This window comes from Poeciliopsis prolifica, unplaced genomic scaffold (assembly GCF_027474105.1).
Source record: "Poeciliopsis prolifica strain line A6 unplaced genomic scaffold, Auburn_PproV2 SCAFFOLD148, whole genome shotgun sequence".
In the NCBI taxonomy this organism is placed as follows: domain Eukaryota; kingdom Metazoa; phylum Chordata; class Actinopteri; order Cyprinodontiformes; family Poeciliidae; genus Poeciliopsis; species Poeciliopsis prolifica.
Genome location: NW_026562523.1, coordinates 232,501 through 255,000, shown reverse-complemented (window position 1 = coordinate 255,000; position 22,500 = coordinate 232,501). Strand labels below are relative to the sequence as shown.

The following is a 22,500-nucleotide window of genomic DNA, read 5'->3' as shown; positions in this document are numbered from 1 at the left end:
ATCAGCTGAGACTAAGCAGGAAATGTGAGGCTGGTTGTTGACATGTTTACTCTCCAGGTAAACAATCAGCAGCACATTTTGCTCAAATCTTCCCAGGTGAATCTGGCCCATAAGCCGACGCCCACCACCTGCCAGCTGCTCTGATTGGTTGGTTAGGATATAAAACTAGTTTACTCTTCAGCCTGTAAACAGATTTTATTCAGCCGTTTCTGATGTAAATCATTTCAACTATATTTTAATCTCAATTACATTTTTATTTCCAGAATCCACATCAGTTTAACAGAACCAGCAGAATATCTGTTTTGTGGAAGTTTGTTCGGTTCTGATTAGGATCAGTTCAACCAAGCCAACTGGACTCAGAACCAGAACCTCCGTGTGGTTGTTTTCCTGGATCTGCCTGCGGTCCGTGAACTCACCATGTTTCTGCTTCTCCTTCTGCCTTCAGATCAGAGTTGAGAAATCTGGTCCAGAGGGATTCGGCTGGATCTTAGCGGGTCCAGGTGGAACCAAACAGGACTTGGACCAAGCGCTGCGGGTCGGAACCCTTCGGTTCGGTTCGGTCAGTTCCCTGTCAGCATGCCGCCTCCTCCCGCGGTCCGCCGTTTCTTCCTTCAGTCTTCAGATTGTCTGCAGGTGTGGACAGGTAGGCCCCGCCCCTCCCGGCCCCGGGGAACTCTGGGAAACTGAGTCTCAGTGCTGTGTGGCGGCTCTCTGCTGCCCCCAGTGGTCTGAATCGGAAGAGCAGCAGCAGGAACCAGAACCTTCAGAGTTCGGCTCTGGATGGAGAATCACTTCCTGGAGTCAGAACCAACAGAACCAGGAGCCTGGACCCGGACGGTCCTGGTTCTGCTTGATCCATTAACAACCGGGTCACATCAGAATTGGGTTGCGGCTTGATTAGAGCAGGAAGTGATTTAGTCGGAACCAGAACCAGAACGAAGCCTAGCGCTCCGACGGATCGGGTCTCATGGAACCAGAACCGGGCCTATTGGGTCCATCAGCTGCAGGCGGTTCCGCGGTCATGGAATTATGCTGCGGGTCAGACTGAACTGCATACCTGAACAGGTGAGGCTGAGGAGGAAATGACCTTATGTAAGCGTTTCGGTGAGGAGGGGGCGGAGCCACTTCACTAACAATGCGTTGCTATGGAAACTTCTATTCTGCTAACCAGAACCGGTCGCTCAGAGTCATGAACTGGATCAGTGAACTGATTTATCCATGAACCTGAACAAGTTACTCTGGAGGTCAGAGGTCACCTGGTCCAGGTCGTTCAGGTGAATCAGGACGCGGCAGCGCTGCAGGTGGACACCGGCTGCTTTTATTGATGTTCACACCTGGAAACCACCTGCTCACATTTCACAGTTCCAACTAAAAGTGGCTGCTCTGTGATTGGCTAAAGTCCTGCTGAACAGCCAAAGAGGAGCCTCTGCCCAAATATGGAAACACGGAGGAAGAGGAAGACACACAGATGATGAAGACCAAAGAAAATTTCTAAAGGAAACGCGAACAAATTCTGGAATTAACAGAAGAGGAAGCGTGCCGAGGTCACATGATGCCGGGGTCACACGGGGTCACATGATGCCGGGGTCACACGGGGTCACATGATGCCGTTGGTGAGGTACTGGAAGCCGTCGTACAGCTTGGTGGTGAGCGAGCGCATGGAGCCGTCCACCAGCTGGTCCACCAGCAGCTGCAGCTGCTCCTCCGTCAGGCTCATGTGGAAACGCTCCTTCAGGCCCCGCATGGTGCTGGAGCCGTGGAAGCAGGGCAGCTGGGAGCCTGGGGGCCACACGGGGACACGGGGGTCAGTCAGCGGCCAGAGGAGGGCGCTGTGGGCAGGACACTCACTCACCTTGCTGCATGATCTCCACTATCTGCAAAACCCGGTCCATGTGCTTCCTGGCTCCAATCAGACCCTGAAGCATCAGCATCCTGTAGTAGTTAAACATGTCTCCATCTGGACCGCCCATCACCTGCCAGACAAGGCCCAGGGTTTAATAAACACCCTGCCTGCCAAAGGAGCTGAAGCCATCTCCTCCTTTCAGGTAAGAGACAGGGTGAATTTAACCCTCAGCTTTAACAAAGTTTATTTCATCTTCCTGAATGTCGCTGGAAACCTTTTAGACAAGAAAAAGGTCTTAACAGAACTCCACCCAGACCAGAACCAACCAACCCACCTCCACGAACTCTGCGGTGAGCTTGAAGGCGGACGTCTCGAAGCCGAGGTTCCTGGGAGAGCTGGACAGATGAAGCCGAAGTCGATGTGGATGATGTGTCCGTCGGCGTCCAGCAGGATGTTCCCGTTGTGCCTGGGGTGGGGGGGAACAGGGTCAGCAGGGCGGGGCGAGCGCATGGAGCGTCTGGGGCGGGGCCTCACCTGTCCTTGACCTGCAGCAGGTAGCAGATGAGGCTGTAGCCGGCGCAGCTGCGGACGAAGTTCCTCTGGGCGGACAGGAAGTTCTCGGTGGTGGGGGCGCCGTGCTCCTGCAGGAAGTAGTCCAGCAGCGACAGCTGGCTCTGCTTCTTCACCTGGTGGATGGACACGGCGTTGACCACCGGCTCGATCATGCCGCTGTCCGCCGACAGAACCACGATCTTATAGGGCCGGATCCACAGCGGCACACGCTCCTGCTCCCAGATCGACTGGGGACAGAGAGATGCATGATGGGAAGGAAACTGGTGTGGGTGCCGCTCTGGCAGCAACAGGTCAAAGGTCAAGACCAGCCATCAATTAGCAAGCATTTAAGGGGCAAATTGCCTTTGAATTCCCATCTTAACACGCTGGCTAGCATACTGGCTAACACGCTGGCTAGCATACTGGCTAACACGCTGGCTAGCATACTGGCTAACACGCTGGCTAGCATACTGGCTAGCATGCTGGCTAGCATACTGGCTAACAAGCTGGCTAGCATACTGGCTAGCATGCTGGCTTGCATACTGGCTAACACGCTGGCTAGCATACTGGCTAACACGCTGGCTAGCATACTGGTTAACATGCTGGCTAGCATACTGGCTAACACGCTGGCTAGCATACTGGCTAGCATGCTGGCTAGCATACTGGTTAACATGCTGGCTAAAATGCCAGCGGAGGATAGCCGGTCAGTGACATCATGGTGCTACCTTGAGCTGCTGCAGCACCTGGAAGGCCAGGAGCTCCTGCCGCAGGTCGTCTCCACACTTGACGATGACGGACAGCAGCCTCCAGTTGGGAAGTGTCCGTAGGGCGAGCCCTCCCTGATCCTCCTGGGGGACGGAGACAGAGACGGTCAGCACCGGGCGGGATGGCCCGGCGTCCAGACTCGGGGATTGGCCTACCGGACTTTCTCCTCCCAGGGCTCCTTGAGGGCCACGGCAGACGGGTCCTCCGGTCCCGCCTGAAGGTGGTGGGGGCCTGCGCCAGCTGCTCCGATAGGCGCCGCCTGAAATCAGAGGGGATGGGGTCAGAGGTCGTCTGGATGGACAGAGCGTGTCAGAAAGCGTCCTGACCTGATGTCCCCGGCGGCGATGAAGACGGGCTCCTTGCTGTCCAGGCTGGTGATGCTGTCCACCGAGAACTGGCTGATGTTATCGCAGCTGTTGGTGTGGCCTTCTGGGAGCTGGGGGTTCGGTCAGAACACCGCCAGCTTAATAATAGTAGCTAGATGCTACAGCGCTAGCTCCATCAGGAACAACGCCTTGAAATGCCGTTAGCTCGAGATAAAGAACGTTAGCTAATGCTATGCATCCCCTCTACTAATGGATATTAACGCCTGATAATGGATAATAGATTCAGATCCTGTTACCACTACCTCGCTCTAACATTTTCAATCTCACATCACTTCCTGTGGGCGTAGCCTCACCTCCACCTGCAGATCTCCGATGTCGTCCACAGACCAGGCTTCGTCGTCATTGTCGTAGTTTGGGACGACGGAGAAGCTCCCGGCTCGCTGCTCCGCCGTCATGCCGCAGTCCGGCAGGTTCTCCACCGACCGCGTGCTCCTGATCCGGTTCTCCGGGATCCGCATCGGAACGCTGGACGTCTCAAAGTTCTCGCACTCCAGAACCTCCACGTAGATCAGGTAGGGAGCCTGGGGGCGGCAGGGGGAAGTCAGGACCTCCGTGTGTCCATGTGGCCCTGGGGACTGCGGAGCCTCACCTTGTCCTTGGAGTTGAGCACCACGGCCTGCGTGCGGCACGCGGACTACGTGGTGGTCGAAGGCGGCGGTGGCAACCAGACACGCGCCGGCAGCTTGTGGTTTGAGCAGCGACAGCTCTGAGATCAGCCGCTGCGTCTTCTGCTCCTTGGTGGGCAGTGTGGCCAGACGCTTCCGATGCCCATCAGGGACTTCATGAACTCTCGCTGCGGAGCCAGGCGCACCGGCTGCAGGTACACAAGACAGGTGACACAGGGGGCGGAGCCTGGGCTCAGGTGAGCCAGCACAGTCTGAAAAATCTGGATCAGAACCAGAGAACTATTCATGGTTCCACTGCGGAAAACCTGACGCACAGAACCAGCCGACAATCAGAGGCTGGACCAGCCCGACCAATCAGAGGGCTGGACCAGCCGACCAATCAGAGGGCTGGACCAGCCGACCAATCAGAGGGCTGGACCAGCCGACTGGTTGAGGGATCATCACAAGGAGATATGAGGACAGGTCAGATTCTGATTGGTTAACCCAGAAGCATCAACAGAACATAAGAGACACAATCACAGTCCGAGTCCACAGGCCAGAGCGACGTGTGGACCCAACCAGAACCAGAACCAGAAACCAGAGACTCCCTGGCAGAGTCCCTTTCCCAGAGTCACCGCGGACTGGAAGAGTTTTGGGAGGAACTTACGGGACCGGAATCCAACTCCAGACTGTCGGAGCTGGAGCCGCTGTCCTGGGGGTCAGAGCAGAACTTCTGGTTGGTTTCATTCAGAAAGTCCCTGCAGGTTCTGGATTCATTGAACACCTCATGATGCCTTCATGGAAAACCTGCTTTTTCAGCGTCTCAAACAACCAGATCAACATCCGAGGTTGTGAGGGCGGAGCCACAATGTTCAGACCCAGATACCTGTTCCACTCTTAAGGTTTTCCTTTCTGACTGATTTCGTTCCTTTCCTCTGAAAGAAGGAGGAAAAATCACTTCCTGTCTGTTGTTCATCATAAGAACACACACTGGTTCTAGTCCCAGGGAACCAGACTCCCTAGGACTCATAAGAACGTGTTCTCGAAGCACCCTGAGATGGAGTGACCTCACAGTGACCTCACAGTGACCTCACAGTGACCTCACCTCGTCCTGGCTGCTTTCCACCTTGGGGTTGCTGGCTGTTCTCTTCAGGTTGCTCAGGCTGATGCTGACTGTGGCGTCCGATTTGGAGCGCTGATGGGTCCGTTTGGACGGAGATAGCCGTGGTCTGCCGCCGGGCAAACGGGGGCCGCCGCCAGGCAGAACGCGTCAACGTCAGCTCTCTGCGCGCCCGCAGCCCCGACGGCTTCAGCTCGTCAGACAGGATGAGCTTCCTGAGCTTGGAGCCCCGGGAGTGGCGCTGTGTGGAGATGTGCATATCGGAGGAGTAGGCGCCCAGCAGCCAGGCGCACTGCAGGCTGAAGGAGATGCTCTGTCTGCAGCGATGCACCTGCAAGGTCACACACAGGGCACATTAACCCACAGGAACAGAACACTAACATGGCTGCAGGGAGCCTGCAAGACTACACAGTACGACTGTGGCTGTGTGGCAGAGTTGTCGCTTTGCAATCGGAAGGTTGTAGGTTCGATTCCAGCTTCCTCCTGCCATATGTCGATGTGCCTCTGGGCAAGGCACTTAACCCTAAATTTCCTACCGGTCTGCGTATCGGTGTATGAATATGTGGGTGAATGGGTGAATGTGACTCTAGGGTAAAGCGCTTTGAGTGGTCAAAATGACTGGAAACGCGCTATATAACTTGAGTCCATTTACTGACCCCGACCACTTGGTGGAGCCGCAGCATCAGGTGATGTGCCTGCTACTGCTCAGTACCTCACTCACCTGAAGCCTTCTCTACTTCTGCACACACACACACACACAGATACAGAACTGACAGAAGAGAGTTTGTAAAAAGAAAAATGGTGACACTAAATGAGGGCCAGACTGAAATTTTCTATTTTAATTGTGATAATAACATCAGAATATGAAATATCACCAGATTATTTAAATTACCAGAAAACTTCACTAATTATAATCAGATCAGGAAACGGATTCATTTAAACATCGATTCAGAATCTAGTGCTGTGTTTAAAACTGGTTTAAAATGAGTGTTCCTGTCGGAACCTTGAATGCATTTACAGGATGTATTTTTCCTGCTGATCTTCATCCTGTAATAGGACGCCCATTAGCATACTGCTGGTCCAGTACCTAGCCCATTAGCATACTGCTGGTCCAGTACCTAGCCCATTAACATACTGCTGGTCCAGTACCTAGCCCATTAGCATACTGCTGGTCCAGTACCTAGCCCATTAGCATACTGCTGGTCCAGTACCTACCCAGTAGCTAGCCCATTAGCATACTGCTGGTCCAGTACCTACCCAGTAGCTAGCCCATTAGCATACTGCTGGTCCAGTACCTAGCCCATTAGCATACTGCTGGTCCAGTACCTAGCCCATTAGCATACTGCTGGTCCAGTACCTAGCCCATTAACATACTGCTGGTCCAGTACCTAGCCCATTAGCATACTGCTGGTCCAGTACCTAGCCCATTAGCATACTGCTGGTCCAGTACCTACCCAGTAGCTAGCCCATTAGCATACTGCTGGTCCAGTACCTACCCAGTAGCTAGCCCATTAGCATACTGCTGGTCCAGTACCTAGCCCATTAGCATACTGCTGGTCCAGTAGCTAGCCCATTAGCATACTGCTGGTCCAGTACTTAGCCCATTAGCATACTGCTGGTCCAGTACCTACCCAGTAGCTAGCCCATTAGCATACTGCTGGTCCAGTAGCTAGCCCATTAGCATACTGCTGGTCCAGTACCTAGCCCATTAGCATACTGCTGGTCCAGTAGCTAGCCCATTAGCATACTGCTGGTCCAGTACTTAGCCCATTAGCATACTGCTGGTCCAGTACCTACCCAGTAGCTAGCCCATTAGCATACTGCTGGTCCAGTACCTACCCAGTAGCTAGCCCATTAGCATACTGCTGGTCCAGTACCTACCCAGTACCTAGCCCATTAGCATACTGCTGGTCCAGTACCTACCCAGTAGCTAGCCCATTAGCATACTGCTGGTCCAGTACCTAGCCCATTAGCATACTGCTGGTCCAGTACCTAGCCCATTAACATACTGCTGGTCCAGTACCTACCCAGTAGCTAGCCCATTAGCATACTGCTGGTCCAGTACCTAGCCCATTAGCATACTGCTGGTCCAGTACCTAGCCCATTAGCATACTGCTGGTCCAGTACCTACCCAGTAGCTAGCCCATTAGCATACTGCTGGTCCAGTACCTACCCAGTAGCTAGCCCATTAGCATACTGCTGGTCCAGTACCTAGCCCATTAGCATACTGCTGGTCCAGTACCTAGCCCATTAACATACTGCTGGTCCAGTACCTAGCCCATTAGCATACTGCTGGTCCAGTACCTAGCCAATTAGCATACTGCTGGTCCAGTACCTAGCCCATTAGCATACTGCTGGTCCAGTACCTACCCAGTAGCTAGCCATTAGCATACTGCTGGTCCAGTACCTACCCAGTAGCTAGCCCATTAGCATACTGCTGGTCCAGTACCTAGCCCATTAGCATACTGCTGGTCCAGTAGCTAGCCCATTAGCATACTGCTGGTCAGTACCTAGCCCATTAGCATACTGCTGGTCCAGTAGCTAGCCATTAGCATACTGCTGGTCCAGTACTTAGCCCATTAGCATACTGCTGGTCCAGTACCTACCCAGTAGCTAGCCCATTAGCATACTGCTGGTCCAGTACCTACCCAGTAGCTAGCCCATTAGCATACTGCTGGTCCAGTACCTACCCAGTAGCTAGCCCATTAGCATACTGCTGGTCCAGTACCTACCCAGTAGCTAGCCCATTAGCATACTGCTGGTCCAGTACCTACCCAGTAGCTAGCCCATTAGCATACTGCTGGTCCAGTACCTACCCAGTAGCTAGCCCATTAGCATACTGCTGGTCCAGTACCTACCCAGTAGCTAGCCCATTAGCATACTGCTGGTCCAGTACCTAGCCCATTAGCATACTGCTGGTCCAGTAGCTAGCCCATTAGCATACTGCTGGTCCAGTACCTACCCAGTAGCTAGCCCATTAGCATACTGCTGGTCCAGTACCTACCCAGTAGCTAGCCCATTAGCATACTGCTGGTCCAGTACCTACCCAGTAGCTAGCCCATTAGCATACTGCTGGTCCAGTACCTACCCAGTAGCTAGCCCATTAGCATACTGCTGGTCCAGTACCTACCCAGTAGCTAGCCCATTAGCATACTGCTGGTCCAGTACCTACCCAGTAGCTAGCCCATTAGCATACTGCTGGTCAGTAGCTAGCCCATTAGCATACTGCTGGTCCAGTAGCTAGCCCATTAGCATACTGCTGGTCCAGTGCCTACCCAGTAGCTAGCCCATTAGCATACGCTCATCAGAACCGGGCTGGGTCCATTCTAGGCCTCAGAACTGATCCCCTGCTGGGTTTCCTTTCATGTTCTGAACAGATTTTGATCCAATAGAGTAACTTTGCGCCACCTTGATGTGGAATATAACGAACAACAGGAAAACTGTCTAAACTGAGATTACAACCCAGATTTATTTGCTAAATAGCTGATTCCATGGAAACCATAACAAAAATAAACTGCTTTTATCCATAAAAGGTAAACTTCCTGTGTCTGGTTTGTACAGCTCAAGCTGTTTCCATGACCACCATCACTTCCTGAGGCTGAACTCTGACCTTCACCATGGCAACCACCACAGTAAGCAGCCTCGCCCGAGCAGGTCAGCTGACCGCAGGCCACACCCACCAGATATGGCTTGATTGCGTCGCCGACGTCCTCGTCCATGTGGATGTACATGTTGAGCAGCTGCGGCAGGTAGAAGTCCACATCGTCGTGCGGGAAGCTGAACAGCCGGTTCCCGATGTACGCCTGCACACCTGGCTCCTTGGAGCTGTGCAGGTAGGATATCGCCATGGAGACATCGAACAGCTTCGACTCAAACAGACGCAGCAGCCACGACTGCTTGGATGGGTTGTGTCTCTGGCGCCGCCGCGCGCTCTTCACCGAGCCGGGCGCCGGGCCCTCCGGATCGTCCTCTTCACGGATCTGCGGCGGTTTTGATGGCGGGGACGCCGCGGTCCGGGGACGGTCCGTTGTGCTGCGAGCCTGGGGCGGGACTGGCGGCGGCGTCCACCTGATGCAACTTCACCTTCTGCAGGACCTCCTGACACGCCCGCTGCGCCACCTCGGCGTCTATGACCAGGCTCAGCTCGCCACCCCCCTCGCTGATGACGCCCAAAGGTGGTGAGGCGGGGCGGGGGGCCCCGCATGAGGAGGGGGTGGAGGGAAGGGACTGGGAGGGGGAGGAGCAAGTGGAGAAGGTGGGGCTGTTCTGCTCAGAGTAGGCGGGGGAAAGGTCGTCCTGAGGGTCCGCCATCATGGCTGCCAAGAGGCTCCACCCACCGCCGCTGGAACACAGACAGTTCAAAGGTCAGGAATGAGACCATCAATACTAGACAGGTGAAGGACAGCAACACACCTGAGGGATCTGGAACCAATCACGATCATTAAAGATCTTATGTACAAATGAACAAGAAGCAATTCGTATTGGGACTGTGATTATAGCTGCTGAACTCTGAACATGAACTATTTTCGTTTAAATAGTGAGCAGAACTTTAAAAACCGGTGCCGGATCAGCCGTAACCGGTTTTTAAAGAACCAATCCGAGTGCTTCTTGACACAGCCGAGGAACCCCAGGGTAACTGGAGCCTGAAAACGGTCGGAACCCTCCGGTCTGTTATTTTTCGGAGCTGACAGTCCAGCCTGACGGAACCGGTGTTTGGACTCATCTGCTAACAGACGGACAGTTTCTGCCAGCTGCAGGCAGAACCTGTAGCAGCTGCAGCAGACCGAACCGAACTCTGGACCCGCTCTGTGGTCCTTTATACCTAACACAGAGCTGCTGCTAGCTCAGGGTTAGAAACTAACCACTGAAGATGAACGGGATGCTAACCCAACCAGCTAACGGTTCTCCCATATGTTTGAACGCAGCTTTTAGCTCAGAGCTAACTAGCTCAGTGCTAGCAGATAATGCCAACTGTTGCTAACTCCCAGCTTATGTTCCTGCGCGCGCCCGGCTGAGTTGTGCAGATGATGTGACGTGTCGGGAGGTGTATCACTATTACCTGTTGACAACTTAGTAGCGTCGAAATAACGCCTCACGTGCAGTTTGTTGACTCCATTTATTCCGTTTGATCTTCATCTCCGCTGCCAGCCAGCAGGAGGCGCAGCGGCTCCGGTTCCGCTTCTCTTTGAACGTTTCCGGTGCTGCACTGCCACCCACTGGACGGAGTCAGACATTTCATTATGATAATTTTTTAGGGTTTTTATTGTGGAAGTCCGGGTGAACCAGACTGAGGCGGCTAAACGTGCCACTGGAATACAGATTCACACAAAAGTTAAAAAAATATACAGACTGTTTAGTAAGGGAAAATTTAAACCATACCTGTTAAAGTAGTTCAAGTAACAACAGACTGAGCGGACATAAAATACACAAATAAATAAAGAACACAACACATATATTGACTTTTATTTATAAACTAATTAATCTTTTCAAACTCCCAATTCAGCCTCATTTTATTTTGTGTGATCAGTTAAAACTGTCTGGATCAACAGGACTTGGACCTGGACTGTTTTGTACTCGGTTCTAATCCAGCCTGTTTTCTGTCACCATATAATCGGGACTAAATTCAATTAAATTTAAGATTTTTTTTTTTCTCGTGTAGTGCTTTTGAGCATTTTGTTTTTAACCTTTTAATCTGATTATTTAATTTTATTTTTTAAGCTTTTTTAAAATATATATATATTTGACTTTATTGTTTTTATATGTATTCTTATAATTCAATACTTTTATCATTTCTTTTAAAACAAAGATTTTTTTGTAATTTTACCTCAGTAAAGGTTTTTTTTTTTATGTTATTTTAGATTACGTAATTTTTTAGTGTTTTCTGTGACGTGGTAGATGTCCGGGTGTGAGATCGGAAGTCTCGTGCTGCGGGCTGTCAGCAGGTGGAGCCAGAGAGCAGGAAGCGCTGCGGGCTGTCAGCAGGGGGAGCCAGAGAGCAGGAAGCGCTAGGCGGCCAGCCTGCCAGCTGTTTTCCTTTAGTCTGAGTAGCGAGCTGTTCTGGTTGTTTTCATGAGGAACCGAACGTACTGATCCGGAACCAGCTCCAAACAGAACCACTCAGTGAGTATGTGTAGCTCCTCATTGGGGCCAGCCTGGTTCTGGTGTCCTGATTTAATCAGTCCGGATTTAATCTGCTGAGCTGCGTGAGGGAGGTTCTGGATTCAGAACCTCTGCCCGCTCCGCTGGGAGATCAGAGGTCCTGGAGGGTTCCGGTCCAGAACCAGTCCGGGTTCCTGCTGATGTCCTGCTTGTCTAAACAGATTTGGTTCTGGTTCCTTCATTTGAGCATTCTCAGACTGGGAATGTTTGGATCCAGGTTCTGCTGGTTCTGGTTGCATTGTGTTCCTGTGCAGGAAGCAAATACTCGGGTCAGAACCGGTCCGTCCGGTTCCAGAGGCGGGACGGGAATGTTTGAGATGCAGGGCGGGTCCAGCAGGATGTCCTGGACCGCTGAACCTGCTGGAGCAACCGGGCCCAACCAGAACCTCAGGACCAACACAACAGAACCATTCAGAAGCAGGCAGGGAAAACAAACCGCGTTCTGGTTCCTGTTCTGGGTTCTCTGGGTGAAACCAGAACCAGAACCTGGTGCTTTTGTATTTTTTCTCAGAGGTTCTGATCCAAAGCTACAGCAGATGGTTCTGGTTCTGATTGAGAGTAGACCTGTTTTGGTTTTAGATGGTTCTAGTTTCTTGTGGTTGTGTTTCTGTGTGGTTCTGGTTCTGTTTGGTTCTGTGTGGTTCTGGTTCTGTTCGGTTCTGTGTGGTTCTGGTTCTGTGTGGTTCTGATGTTGCTGTGGTCTGTTTCAGCTGATGGACACTGAGAGCGGGGCGGTTCTGCCTGGAACCGGGCCGGCGACCCACTGGCCCGGTTCGATCGGCTTCAGCGGCCCAAGAGAGCCCCTGCAGGACTGGGTGGTGGACCCCAGCTGTGTGAGTTGATAATAATGATGCATGTTCTTGGTGAACAGGTGAGTTCTGAGGTGTGGAGTTCCACTTTATTTGGAGGTGATGGAGAGAGACGATACCGATCCGGCTGCGGCCGGGAAGGGGCGGAGCCACTTTGTGTTACTGATACACTCACCTTCTACCTGAGCAGAATGATGAAGATGGGCGTGGTCTGACCATAAAGGGCCGGTATCCTGTTAAATCGACTGCTTAGATCTCTGTTTTTCCCTGATGTGTTGCTTTGATCCCTTCATGTTTAACATCTGAGGCGTAGCTTCTTCAGACTAGCCAGCAGCGATTAGCATGGGTCTAATTTCCAGCACCCACTGGAAGGAGCCGTATTTACTGTGATTTGCTAATCTATATTCATGATTGAAGTTACAGCTCCCTTTTATTACAATACAATATTTAGTAAAACTTGTTTAGTGAAACAGTCACTATCAGAGAGCTGCTCTGCACATGGTGAGTTTAATCACCAGAACCCAACCGAACCGCACATTTCCAGAGGCAAGAGAGCAACTTGCCTCTGGAAAGTGTCAAGTTGCTCCCAATAATCAGACCAAGTTTAGTGTGCAGCAGCAGCTGGTGTGTTTTTAACGACTCCCAAAACAAAAGCTGCAGATAAGCAAACAAAATAATTTGGATAAAAATGTTAACATTGAAGAAGCCAAAATGCTTTATGCTCATTTCATTGTGTGGATGAAGAAAACCTGCATCTGCATCCAGAACAACTGAGTCAGTGAAGTAGCTAGCTATGCTAGTTCTGGTAGCTAGCTATGCTAGTTCTGGTAGCTAGCTATGCTAGTTCTGGTAGCTAGCTATGCTAGTGCGGTAAAACAATATTGTCACATTTAAGTTTTGATAGCGGGTGTTTTCACATATTTTAAGCTGGTTAGCGAGTTGCTAACATGTAAACAAATGATAGTTCCAGTTTGCAGCAGAAGTTGCACTCATAAATCACACAATGCCTCATGGTGGCTCGGAATAAGGTGGATAAAACTGCACTATGTGCCTGAAAAATACCTGATACTGCCCCTTTAAGGTGGAAGCAGTGCCAGTGAATTAGACTTTTCTTCATAACAATCTGACAGGAAGTGGGCTCAGAGGAAAGGCAGAGCTGGGCTTTGTCAGCGTAACAACAGATATTATTCTTTCTGCTGAATGTGAGGCCAGGATGTTGATCTGAGCCCTGGGCAACACCTGCAGAAACTTAGACTGGATCACACCGGACACACTGAAGGTACGACGTAGATGGATGCTAATGGACGCTTAGCATCCTCCAACTTAACCTGGAGGATAAGATGAGTAATGGAGGCGGGACTCCTTGGTGTTAGCAGAGTGTTTTACCTGAAAGGCAGTCTGAGCGCGCTCAGTTGGTCTTCTGGGCCGGAACCAGAATCCTGTAGGTGCTTCTGGACCAGGTGGTTCTGGGTCCGGCCCCCTCGGCTCATCTGTTCTTACTTCCTGTCAGGTGACCTTGGACGACAGCGAATCGGAGGACATCCTACAGGCCGTCGACCCCAACGAAGTGTTTGGAGCCGGTACCGGGCCCACCAACACCGGGCCCACCGACACCGGGTCCGCCGACACCGGGCCCGCCGACACCGGGCCCGCCGACACCGGGCCCACCGACACCGGGTCCGCCGACACCGGGCCCGCCGACACCGGGCCCGCCGACACGTCGTCCGAGAGTGACAGCGGCATCTCGGAGGAGACCCCTATTGCCATGGTGACAGCAGTGAACACGGAGACCAGCCAGCCATCAGTCTACCAGGTGGTCTATGACATCAGCTCTGTGGGTGGAGCCAAATCTGAACCCGGTCAGGAGAACATCATCTCCATCGAGCTGGGTAGGTCCGGTTCTGACCCAGTCCTCACTCGGTCCACATGATGATATAATATGATGAAGTCATCAACTCACCTCGTTTCCTTTTTCTCCCACTACAAACCCCCCCGCCCCCCTTTCACCCCGGCCCCTCCCGGTGGGCCCCCCCCCCCCGGCCCCTCGCCTGCTCCTCCAGATGAGTGGAGTTCCCAGCTGCTGTTTTCAGACTCCTGCATCATGGCCCCGTCTTCATCCTCTCCATCTGACTGCAGCTCCGCCCCTCTCTCAGGTAGCAACAGGTAAGACTTCCTGTCAGTTAGTATCATCAGAGGACGTTTGAGGCTGGAAGATTCACTCTTCCTCTTCAGGTGCCGCTGTTCCCTGACCTGCGGCTGACGGAGGAGGAGCAGAAGCTGCTGACGGAGGAGGGCGTGTCCCTGCCCAGCAACCTTCCACTCACTAAGGTCCAACAGAACCGCTTCTGGCCGCCGCAAACGCATATAAAGATTACATTTTGGAAAATGTTCACCAGTGCACTAGGACTTCCTCAATTCAGGGATTAAATTAATTTCATCTCAGCAAATGCAGCGTAGCTGGTAATGAGTTTCTATGACGAACTGAGGTGTCATTTGGGCCAAGGTCAGAGTTCATCTATTAAACTGAATGGAGATGAAAACATAAACCCAAAGCTGGACATTTTCAGAAGCGTATTGTGAGCCTGCCTCTTTATTATTGAACTGAACAGAATTTCAGATTCTTATATAACTTTTCTTCAGGTTGACTTAGAAACTGAGATGTTATTGTTACAAATTCGTTTTCTAAACTACAGAAAAGTAAATGGTATAGAAGCTCAAATATGAAAATTGGACTGGTATTGATATCTGATAGTAACTGCTGTTTTGTATGGAGATTTACTAATATTGTATTTCATCTTTTTTTATCCGATTCCTCGTTTAATCGTAAGAATAATCAATAGATTACTCAATTACTAAAATATTTATTTACAACAGCCCTAGTTGACAGTGATGTCCAGTCCAGGGCGGCCATCTTTTTTTGCAGCTTGACTTCGTCTCTGACGCGTTTCTCTCCCGCAGGCCGAAGAGCGGATCCTGAAGAAAGTCCGCAGGAAGATTCGGAACAAGCAGTCGGCTCAGGACAGCCGCAAGAGGAGGAAGGAGTACATCCACGGCCTGGAGAGCAGGTACCGCTGGGGGCCAGCAGGGGGCGCCACAGGGTCACACGAGGTACAATCCTTGTGATGCCATGGTAACTTGTGAGCTGACTGACAGCGCCCCTCGTGGCCTGACCTCGCTACCATCTTAATGGTTCTGATCCGGTCTTGTTCTGGTTCTTTCTTCAGGGCAGCGGCGTGCTCGGCTCAGAACCAGGAGCTGCAGCGAACCGTGGAGCAGCTGGAGAAACACAATGTGTAAGATGATTCCTCTGGTTCTGATCCAATGTTTTCCTGCTGTAGAGCCAGGAGCAGACTTAAACTAATGTGCTTCTGTTTACGCTGAGCGCATTAGCGTTAGCTTCCACTAAATACCATGTCGGTATGGTGATTTAGCATCAGCAAGCTAATGTTCATGCTGAGTGCATTAGCGTTAGCTTCCACTAAATACCATGTTGGTATGGTGATTTAGCAACAGCAAGCTAATGTTCATGCTGAGCGCATTAGCGTTAGCTTCCACTAAATACCATGTCGGTATGATGCTAATGTTCATGCTGAGCGCTTTAGCGTTAGCTTCCACTAAATACCATGTCGGTATGATGCTAATGTTCATGCTGAGCGCTTTAGCGTTAGCTTCCACTAAATACCATGTCGGTATGGTTTAGCATCAGCAAGCTAATGTTCATGCTGAGCGCATTAGCGTTAGCTTCCACTAAATACCATGTCGGTATGGTGATTTAGCATTAGCAAGCTAATGTTCATGCTGAGCGCATTAGCGATAGCCTCCACTAAATACCCATCGGTATGATGCTAATGTTCATGCTGAGCGCTTTAGCGTTAGCTTCCACTAAACACCATGTCAGTATGATGGTTTAGCATTAGCAAGCTAATGTTCATGCTGAGTGCTTTAGCGTTAGCTTCCACTAAACACCATGTCGATATGATGGTTTAGCATTAGCAAGCTAATGTTCATGCTGAGTGCTTTAGCGTTAGCTTCCACTAACACCATGTCGGTATGATGGTTTAGCATTAGCAAGCTAATGTTTCATGCTGAGTGCTTTAGCGTTAGCTTCCACTAAACACCATGTCGATATGATGGTTTAGCATTAGCAAGCTAATGTTCATGCTGAGTGCTTTAGCGTTAGCTTCCACTAAACACCATGTCGGTATGATGGTTTAGCATTAGCAAGCTAATGTTCATGCTGAGTGCTTTAGCGTTAGCTTCCACTAAACACCAATGTTGGTATGGTGGTTTAGCATTAGCAAGCTAATGTTCATGCTGAGCACATTAGCACAGCTAGCCTTTTCGTTGGCGGTAGCCTCCAGGAGCTGGACAGATGTTCTGGTTCTTCTAGCTATCTCGTCATGGTAACAGTGGCTGATGATGCAGACCAGGTTCTGGTTCTGGTTCTGAGCCGTGCAGTGATTCTGTCTCCTCTCAGGTCCCTCCTCTCTCAGCTGCAGCAGCTCCGCTCCCATCAAGCAGTCGGCCAGTAAAGGAGCAGACCAGCACACTGCTTACTGGTGAGGAGCTCTTGGAGGTTCTGTGGTTCTGACGGCGTCGGGTCCGCCGGACCGGTTCGGGGACGCTTGTGGAGTCAGAACCGCTTTCTGTTTGTCCTCAGATCCTACTAGTGTCCCTCAGCCTGATCGTCCTGCCCAGCTTCAGCCCATTTAGCCGTCGCACGTCAGCCGACGACGACTACAGAACCGCCGCAGGTCGGATTGGACCTCTCGCCTGTTCGCGGTTCCACTAAGACTCGGTTCTTTGGAACGAGACGAACCCGGTAGGCAGGTCAGCCTACCGGGTCGGAACCTCAGGAAATAATCATTTTTATTTTCTGCAGTTGTATCCAGAAACATCCTGACGGACCCAAACTTCTCCAATCCGGCAGACGACGGCGTCGGTTCCGCTGAACGGTTGGACTCATCGGTGCCTCCTGAGCTCAGCCAATCAGGGTCAGCAGGGGGTGCAGCGGCACTGCCGGAGCCAATAGGACCCTGGAAGGCTTAGCGGGCGATGACAGCAGCCAATCACAGAACGGGACGGCTGCTGTTGCCAGGCAGACCGGCCGTGAGCCGGGAAAACTCGGACACGCTGATGAGATGTAACCAGAACCTCCAGCAGGGGCCGCCAGACTGACGCTGAGCAGCTGGAGCACTGATTCTGTTGGATCAGAACCAGAACAGTGAGATTCTGGAGCGATACCCTGACCAGACTCGGGTTTGAAAGTGGATCCAGCAGCCGGACAGGACTTCACAGAAACTGTTTCTGTCTCTGCTGCACCAGACCTGGGACCGGAACCGACCCGTTTCATGTTCAACTTGTGGAGACACACTGATGTTCTGTCCTGGGATGTTTCCGGGTTGGTTTGTGGGTTCTGGTTGTTCAGTAAATCATGTGATGCTGCAAACAGGTCCTTATTTCCAGTTTCAGCGCGTCCTCCTGCTCACTTATCAAGACTAAAAATTACAATTCAACATTTTTCATCCTATAAAATATGACTCATTAATATGTACAATGTAACCAAAATAAGGAATCACTGAATTTTATCACCTTTGTTATTGGCTCCACTTTACAACTTTTTTTAACTTTAAGCTGCATAAAACAGATGGTTTTATGGGTAAAATACTGTCTCTATTAGTCGAATGACAGACTGATGACTTAAATATTAATATATTTAATGTGTAAATCTTGGAAATATGGCAAAGTTCACAGAGCGAACCAATAGAATAAAATCAGTTTTAAAAGTATTGAAATAATATTTGTTTTCCTCAACATGAGTGATTCTATTAAATTTTCTGTATTCAACAAGTCACAACAGAACAAATATCTCCAACAAAAATACCTTTAGTGTGCATTTAAAATTATGTTTTGTTGCAGTTGTACTTTCAGCAGCAGGTGCCTAAGCAGTGACCGGCCGCCACTTGGATGTGACGTTCTGTCCACACTTCATAGGGTTGCTGTGAATACTGAGCACTGATAATGGGCCTTAATCTCCTGGATCAGCAGGGGTTAATATCAGACTATGGCCACCATGCTGGTTTTTCTGAAGAAGCTCCGCCTCTTCAGGAAGCTCCACCAGCAGCCATCTTTAAGCAAAACTCCCACTGAGGAGTACCGCCGTTAGAGGCAAGCACAGAAACACACACAGTGGATACTCAGTAGTTCGCCTCACCTGCAGCTGCTGGTTTCAGCGTCCTGGGAGGAGGAAGTGATGCAGTGGTGACTTCCTGTCTATGCAACCAATCAGCAGATCTTCATCGGTAAACAAACTGGGTCAGAAAACTTTGACTCCTGTTAGGAATTAAAAAGAGGAATAACTTGATTTAGCTCGTTAATTAATTATTTGTCCCGAATTCCTGTGTCTGTGTAAGTGTGCAGAGAGAAAAGAGCAATCATACGACGTCAGACTTCAGATATTCAGAGTTTTATCCAGAGAAAATCAATGCAAGAAGAATGTTGCAATAAGCATCTCACCTAGATCATCAAAAGTCCAAGACATGACAAAACAGAAACAATTAAACTGAGTAAAAAAAGACAAAACAGAAGATGCATCCTCCGGGAAACTCTCACTCAGCACAAAGAGATTCCAACTTCTGCTGTGAAACAAACCATTTTTTATAGACTGCGTATTTCCTCATTTAAATATATGCATTAGGAGGTGTGTTCTTTTCCTTTGTGTGGGCTGTCTCAATGTTAATTTTATTACCTCCTGCTAAAGAGCCCCAAAAGCAGATATACGGCAAACCTTCTCGTATCAGCCGCTGTCCAGTTTGATATATGATTGCAGCTGCAGCGCTATCTGTGCCTCAAAATGTTTCCACAAGAAAGTAGTTTGTATTTTTAACCAAGCTTGCACAAAATGTAATGCTAAATAATGACTATAAGTTTGGATCTAATAAGTAACTAATTCAAAACATGCTTAAAGAAATATAGTTAATTCTAATATAGATAAAATTATTTATAAAAAGTTTTAAGATCCTAGTGAACTTTTGAACCATGCTAAGGAATTTGTTCACTGCCTGGCAGACAGACTCCTGTGTAAAGAGATTCTAGGCTGTTTTCTGTCTAATCCTCTGCGTTCAGAGAGTCACCAGCTGTCCCAGTTTGGATCTGTATCTAAGTTTGTCTTAACCTAAAAGTTAACTTATGTATATTGTGCTACTTTAAAATTCTTATTTCAACACTCCTCAGGTTTTCATGTTGGTCTTCATTGTTCAAAAGTTCTGAAAAGTTCTGGATCCATCAATCCTCTGGTCCTGCTGCTGTGTTCCTGGTTCTGCCCAGCAGGGGGAGCTCTCCCCCACCCATGGAGGTCAGGGCAACTGCTGCTGATCCGCCCTTCCGGAGTCACCGACTCCCCCTCCTTTTCCTCTCCCTCCCTCCCTCTCTTTCACATCTTCCCTTCAGTCAGTCCAGCAGATTTTCCTGCTCCAGCAGCAGCTCCTCCGTCTGTTGCCGTGTGCGGACCGGACCGCTGCAGAGTCCGTGTGTCTGACAGGTGAACTTACCTGAGAAAGACAGAAGTTTCCTGCAGGATTTTCTCAGTTTTTCTGTTGATCATGATGAAAGGAGTCGAGAGCAGCTCAGGTAGGAACAGGTGTTCAGCGGGTTGGGTCGTTGCAGAACGGGCGGTGCGGCGCCAAACAACACCCACCTGGACCAAGGCAGGGAGGATTTCCTGGCTCAGCCCGGGAACGTTCACGAGTTCAGACGGGTTCAAATTGAACCGGTTCATGTTCACAGTTCACCAACAAAGAATGTTCCGTTGGGTCGTTGATTCTTTTGGATTGTTGGCTCCATTGGGTCTTTGAATTCATTGGGTTGTTGGTTTTGTTGGGTAACTCTGGGTTAACCCAACATGGTAGGCAGCAGTGTTTTGTTCTCTGCAGGTTCTGATTGACCCGATCTACACCAAGACGACCCACTACACAGAAATGTTCAGGAGGAAGGAGGCTGGGACTCTTCTGATGGTCCTTCTGGTTCTGTTGGACCTGTCTGCCGGGCATGAGCCCCGCCGGCGCCACGGCAGGGACCAGGAGAGACGGCGCCCGTGGCAGAACATCACGCTGGCGGTGATCCTCCCTCAGAACGCCCGGTACCCCTGGGCCTGGCCTCGGGTTGGACCCGCCGTGGAGCGGGCCATCAGAACCATCAACTCTGACCCGACCCTGCTGCCCGACCACCGCCTCAGTTACGTGTTCAACAACAGCGAGGACAGGAACGGGATCTGCTCCGAGTCAGTGGCTTCGCTGGCGGCGGTGGACCTGAAGCTGGCCCGCGACCCGTGGGCGTTCATCGGCCCCGGCTGCTCCTACGCCGCCGCGCCGGTCGGCCTGTTCACCGCCCACTGGGACGTGCCTATGATCACGGCGGGGGCCACGGCTGTGGCGTTCTACAACGGCGTCTACCCCTCCATCACCAACACGGGCCCCACCCACAAGAAGCTGGGCCGGTTCGGCCTGCGGGTCTGCCTGGAGTCCGAGTGGAGGGAACACGTGGCGCTGGTGTTCAGCGACCACAAGTACGACGACCGGCCGTGCTACTTCGCCATCGAGGGTCTGTACGAGGAGCTGAAGGCGTTCAACATCAGCACCCATCACAGCGTGTTCGAGGAGAAGGAGATCAACTACGCGCAGATCCTCGCCGACATCCAGAACAGCGGCCGCGGTGAGTCCCACTTCCTGTTCCCACCACAGGTCACATGACCTGAGCCACAGCCAGTCGGGTGGTTCCAGCTGACCCGGTTCTGCTGTTTCCAGAAAATGGTTCTGAATTTCCCAGGTCCGATTCAAGAACCAACAGAACCTTTCCTGGGTTTTCCTTCATTCATTCGGTTCTGGAAGAAGAGCTGACAGATCTGTGCTGATTCTCCCAGGAACGAGTCGGGTCGGGTCAACAGCTGCTTTTCAGAACTCGGATATGGTGAGGTCAAAGGTCGTCACTGAGCTCAGCTTTTATTGTCTTACGGTTCCTGTTTCGCACTGAACACTGTGGCAGAGAGTGGCAGGCCAACAGAACCCACCAGAACCGGGACGTCATCAGGTTCTGTTTGGACCTTCTTATTGGCCCGCTGCTGTCTGATTGGGTGGTAGCTTGTGGGCTAGCAGACGTTTTTCTTGGGAGTGTTTTGGCTACAAGGCGCTGATGATCCTAAACACGCCATCAGAACTGGGTCCAAAAGGAAGCCTGAGTCCGATCCAGTCTCACAGCGCCAACAGAACCACAGTAGGAGTTGCACGAAACAAGGTCCCGGTCCAAACAAGATTCTGTTTGGACCAGAACCAGATCCAGCTGGCCCTCAGCAGCAACCCTAATTAGTGGCTTTTATTGTGAAGGTTTACAGGAAGTTGTTGGAATCACCTGAACCATCTCAGCTGACAACGATCAGTATTATTTTGACCTCTGACCTCATGATGGAGCCTCTTGAAGTTCTGCTCCGAATCTCAGCCGTAGTCGGTTCTGGTCCGTGTTCTGTTGGCTCCATCATCCTGACCAGGTGAACCGCTGTGACTTCCTCTGAAGGATCCCAAGGAGCCACGGGAGGCCCGGGTCTGAGGCGTGAGCTGGTTCTGGGCCGGTTCTGCATCCTGATCCGACCTGCCGGTGGCTCTATTAGCCCATCCCCCCCTGCTGCTGCGGCAGGAAATGCGATCCGGATCGATGCGTCTGCTGAGTGGAAACATTACAGCTGCAGAGAAGCAGAACCGGCAGGAAGCGACTGGGTCGGCCCGGTTCCTGGAGAACCTGAGCCGTTCCTCTGGAAAGTTCTCCGGGTCTGCTTCAGGAACCAACCAGAACACTGCAGTCTGGGTCGAAGGGGTTACAGATGATCAGGAACATTTTATTTCTATAAACCGAGAATTTTCCCAGCAGTCCCGACGCTCCGACCCGAATCCTCGGTGGAGAACTCGTCTGCAGGAAGCTCCTCCCCGTCTGACGCCAACATGTCATTCGAACGGCAGGACCCCCTGCAGGGCGTTTGTTCCTCTCTAGGAAACGTTGTGGTTCAATTTGAAGCAAAAACAACAAATGAAATCTGGATTGATTTCCGTTGCTCTCAGCGGCTCCTGGCAACGCCTCCGGTTCGGATGATCCGTGTTCACACAGCAGCAGGAATCACTGAATCTGGTTTACATAGAGAACATGAGAGCAGAGAGAACAAGGAGAAGTGTGACCCGGTTCTGGACTTCTGGACCGGGTCCGGTTCTGGACGTAGGAA

At 51.1% G+C, this 22,500-nt stretch overlaps 1 long non-coding RNA gene and 3 pseudogenes across 1 annotated transcript in view; 2 read left to right on the top strand and 2 right to left on the bottom strand.

Moving 5' to 3' along the window:
* Positions 1 to 1,302: 1,302 nt before the first annotated feature.
* Positions 1,303 to 10,481, bottom strand: LOC129355849 (phosphatidylinositol 4-kinase beta-like; annotated as a pseudogene).
* Positions 10,482 to 11,244: 763 nt separating this feature from the next.
* Positions 11,245 to 17,745, top strand: LOC129355835 (cyclic AMP-responsive element-binding protein 3-like protein 4; annotated as a pseudogene).
* Positions 15,316 to 22,500, bottom strand: part of LOC129355836 (uncharacterized) — an 11,851-nt gene continuing 4,666 nt past the window's right edge. The window contains exons 2-3 of the long non-coding RNA XR_008605326.1: positions 18,454 to 18,572; positions 15,316 to 15,515 (exon numbers count right to left, since the gene is read on the bottom strand). This is a non-coding gene — a long non-coding RNA (uncharacterized LOC129355836). The remainder of the gene's footprint in view (positions 15,516 to 18,453; positions 18,573 to 22,500) is intronic.
* LOC129355834 (atrial natriuretic peptide receptor 1-like) overlaps positions 18,500 to 22,500 on the top strand; it is a 15,952-nt pseudogene continuing 11,951 nt past the window's right edge.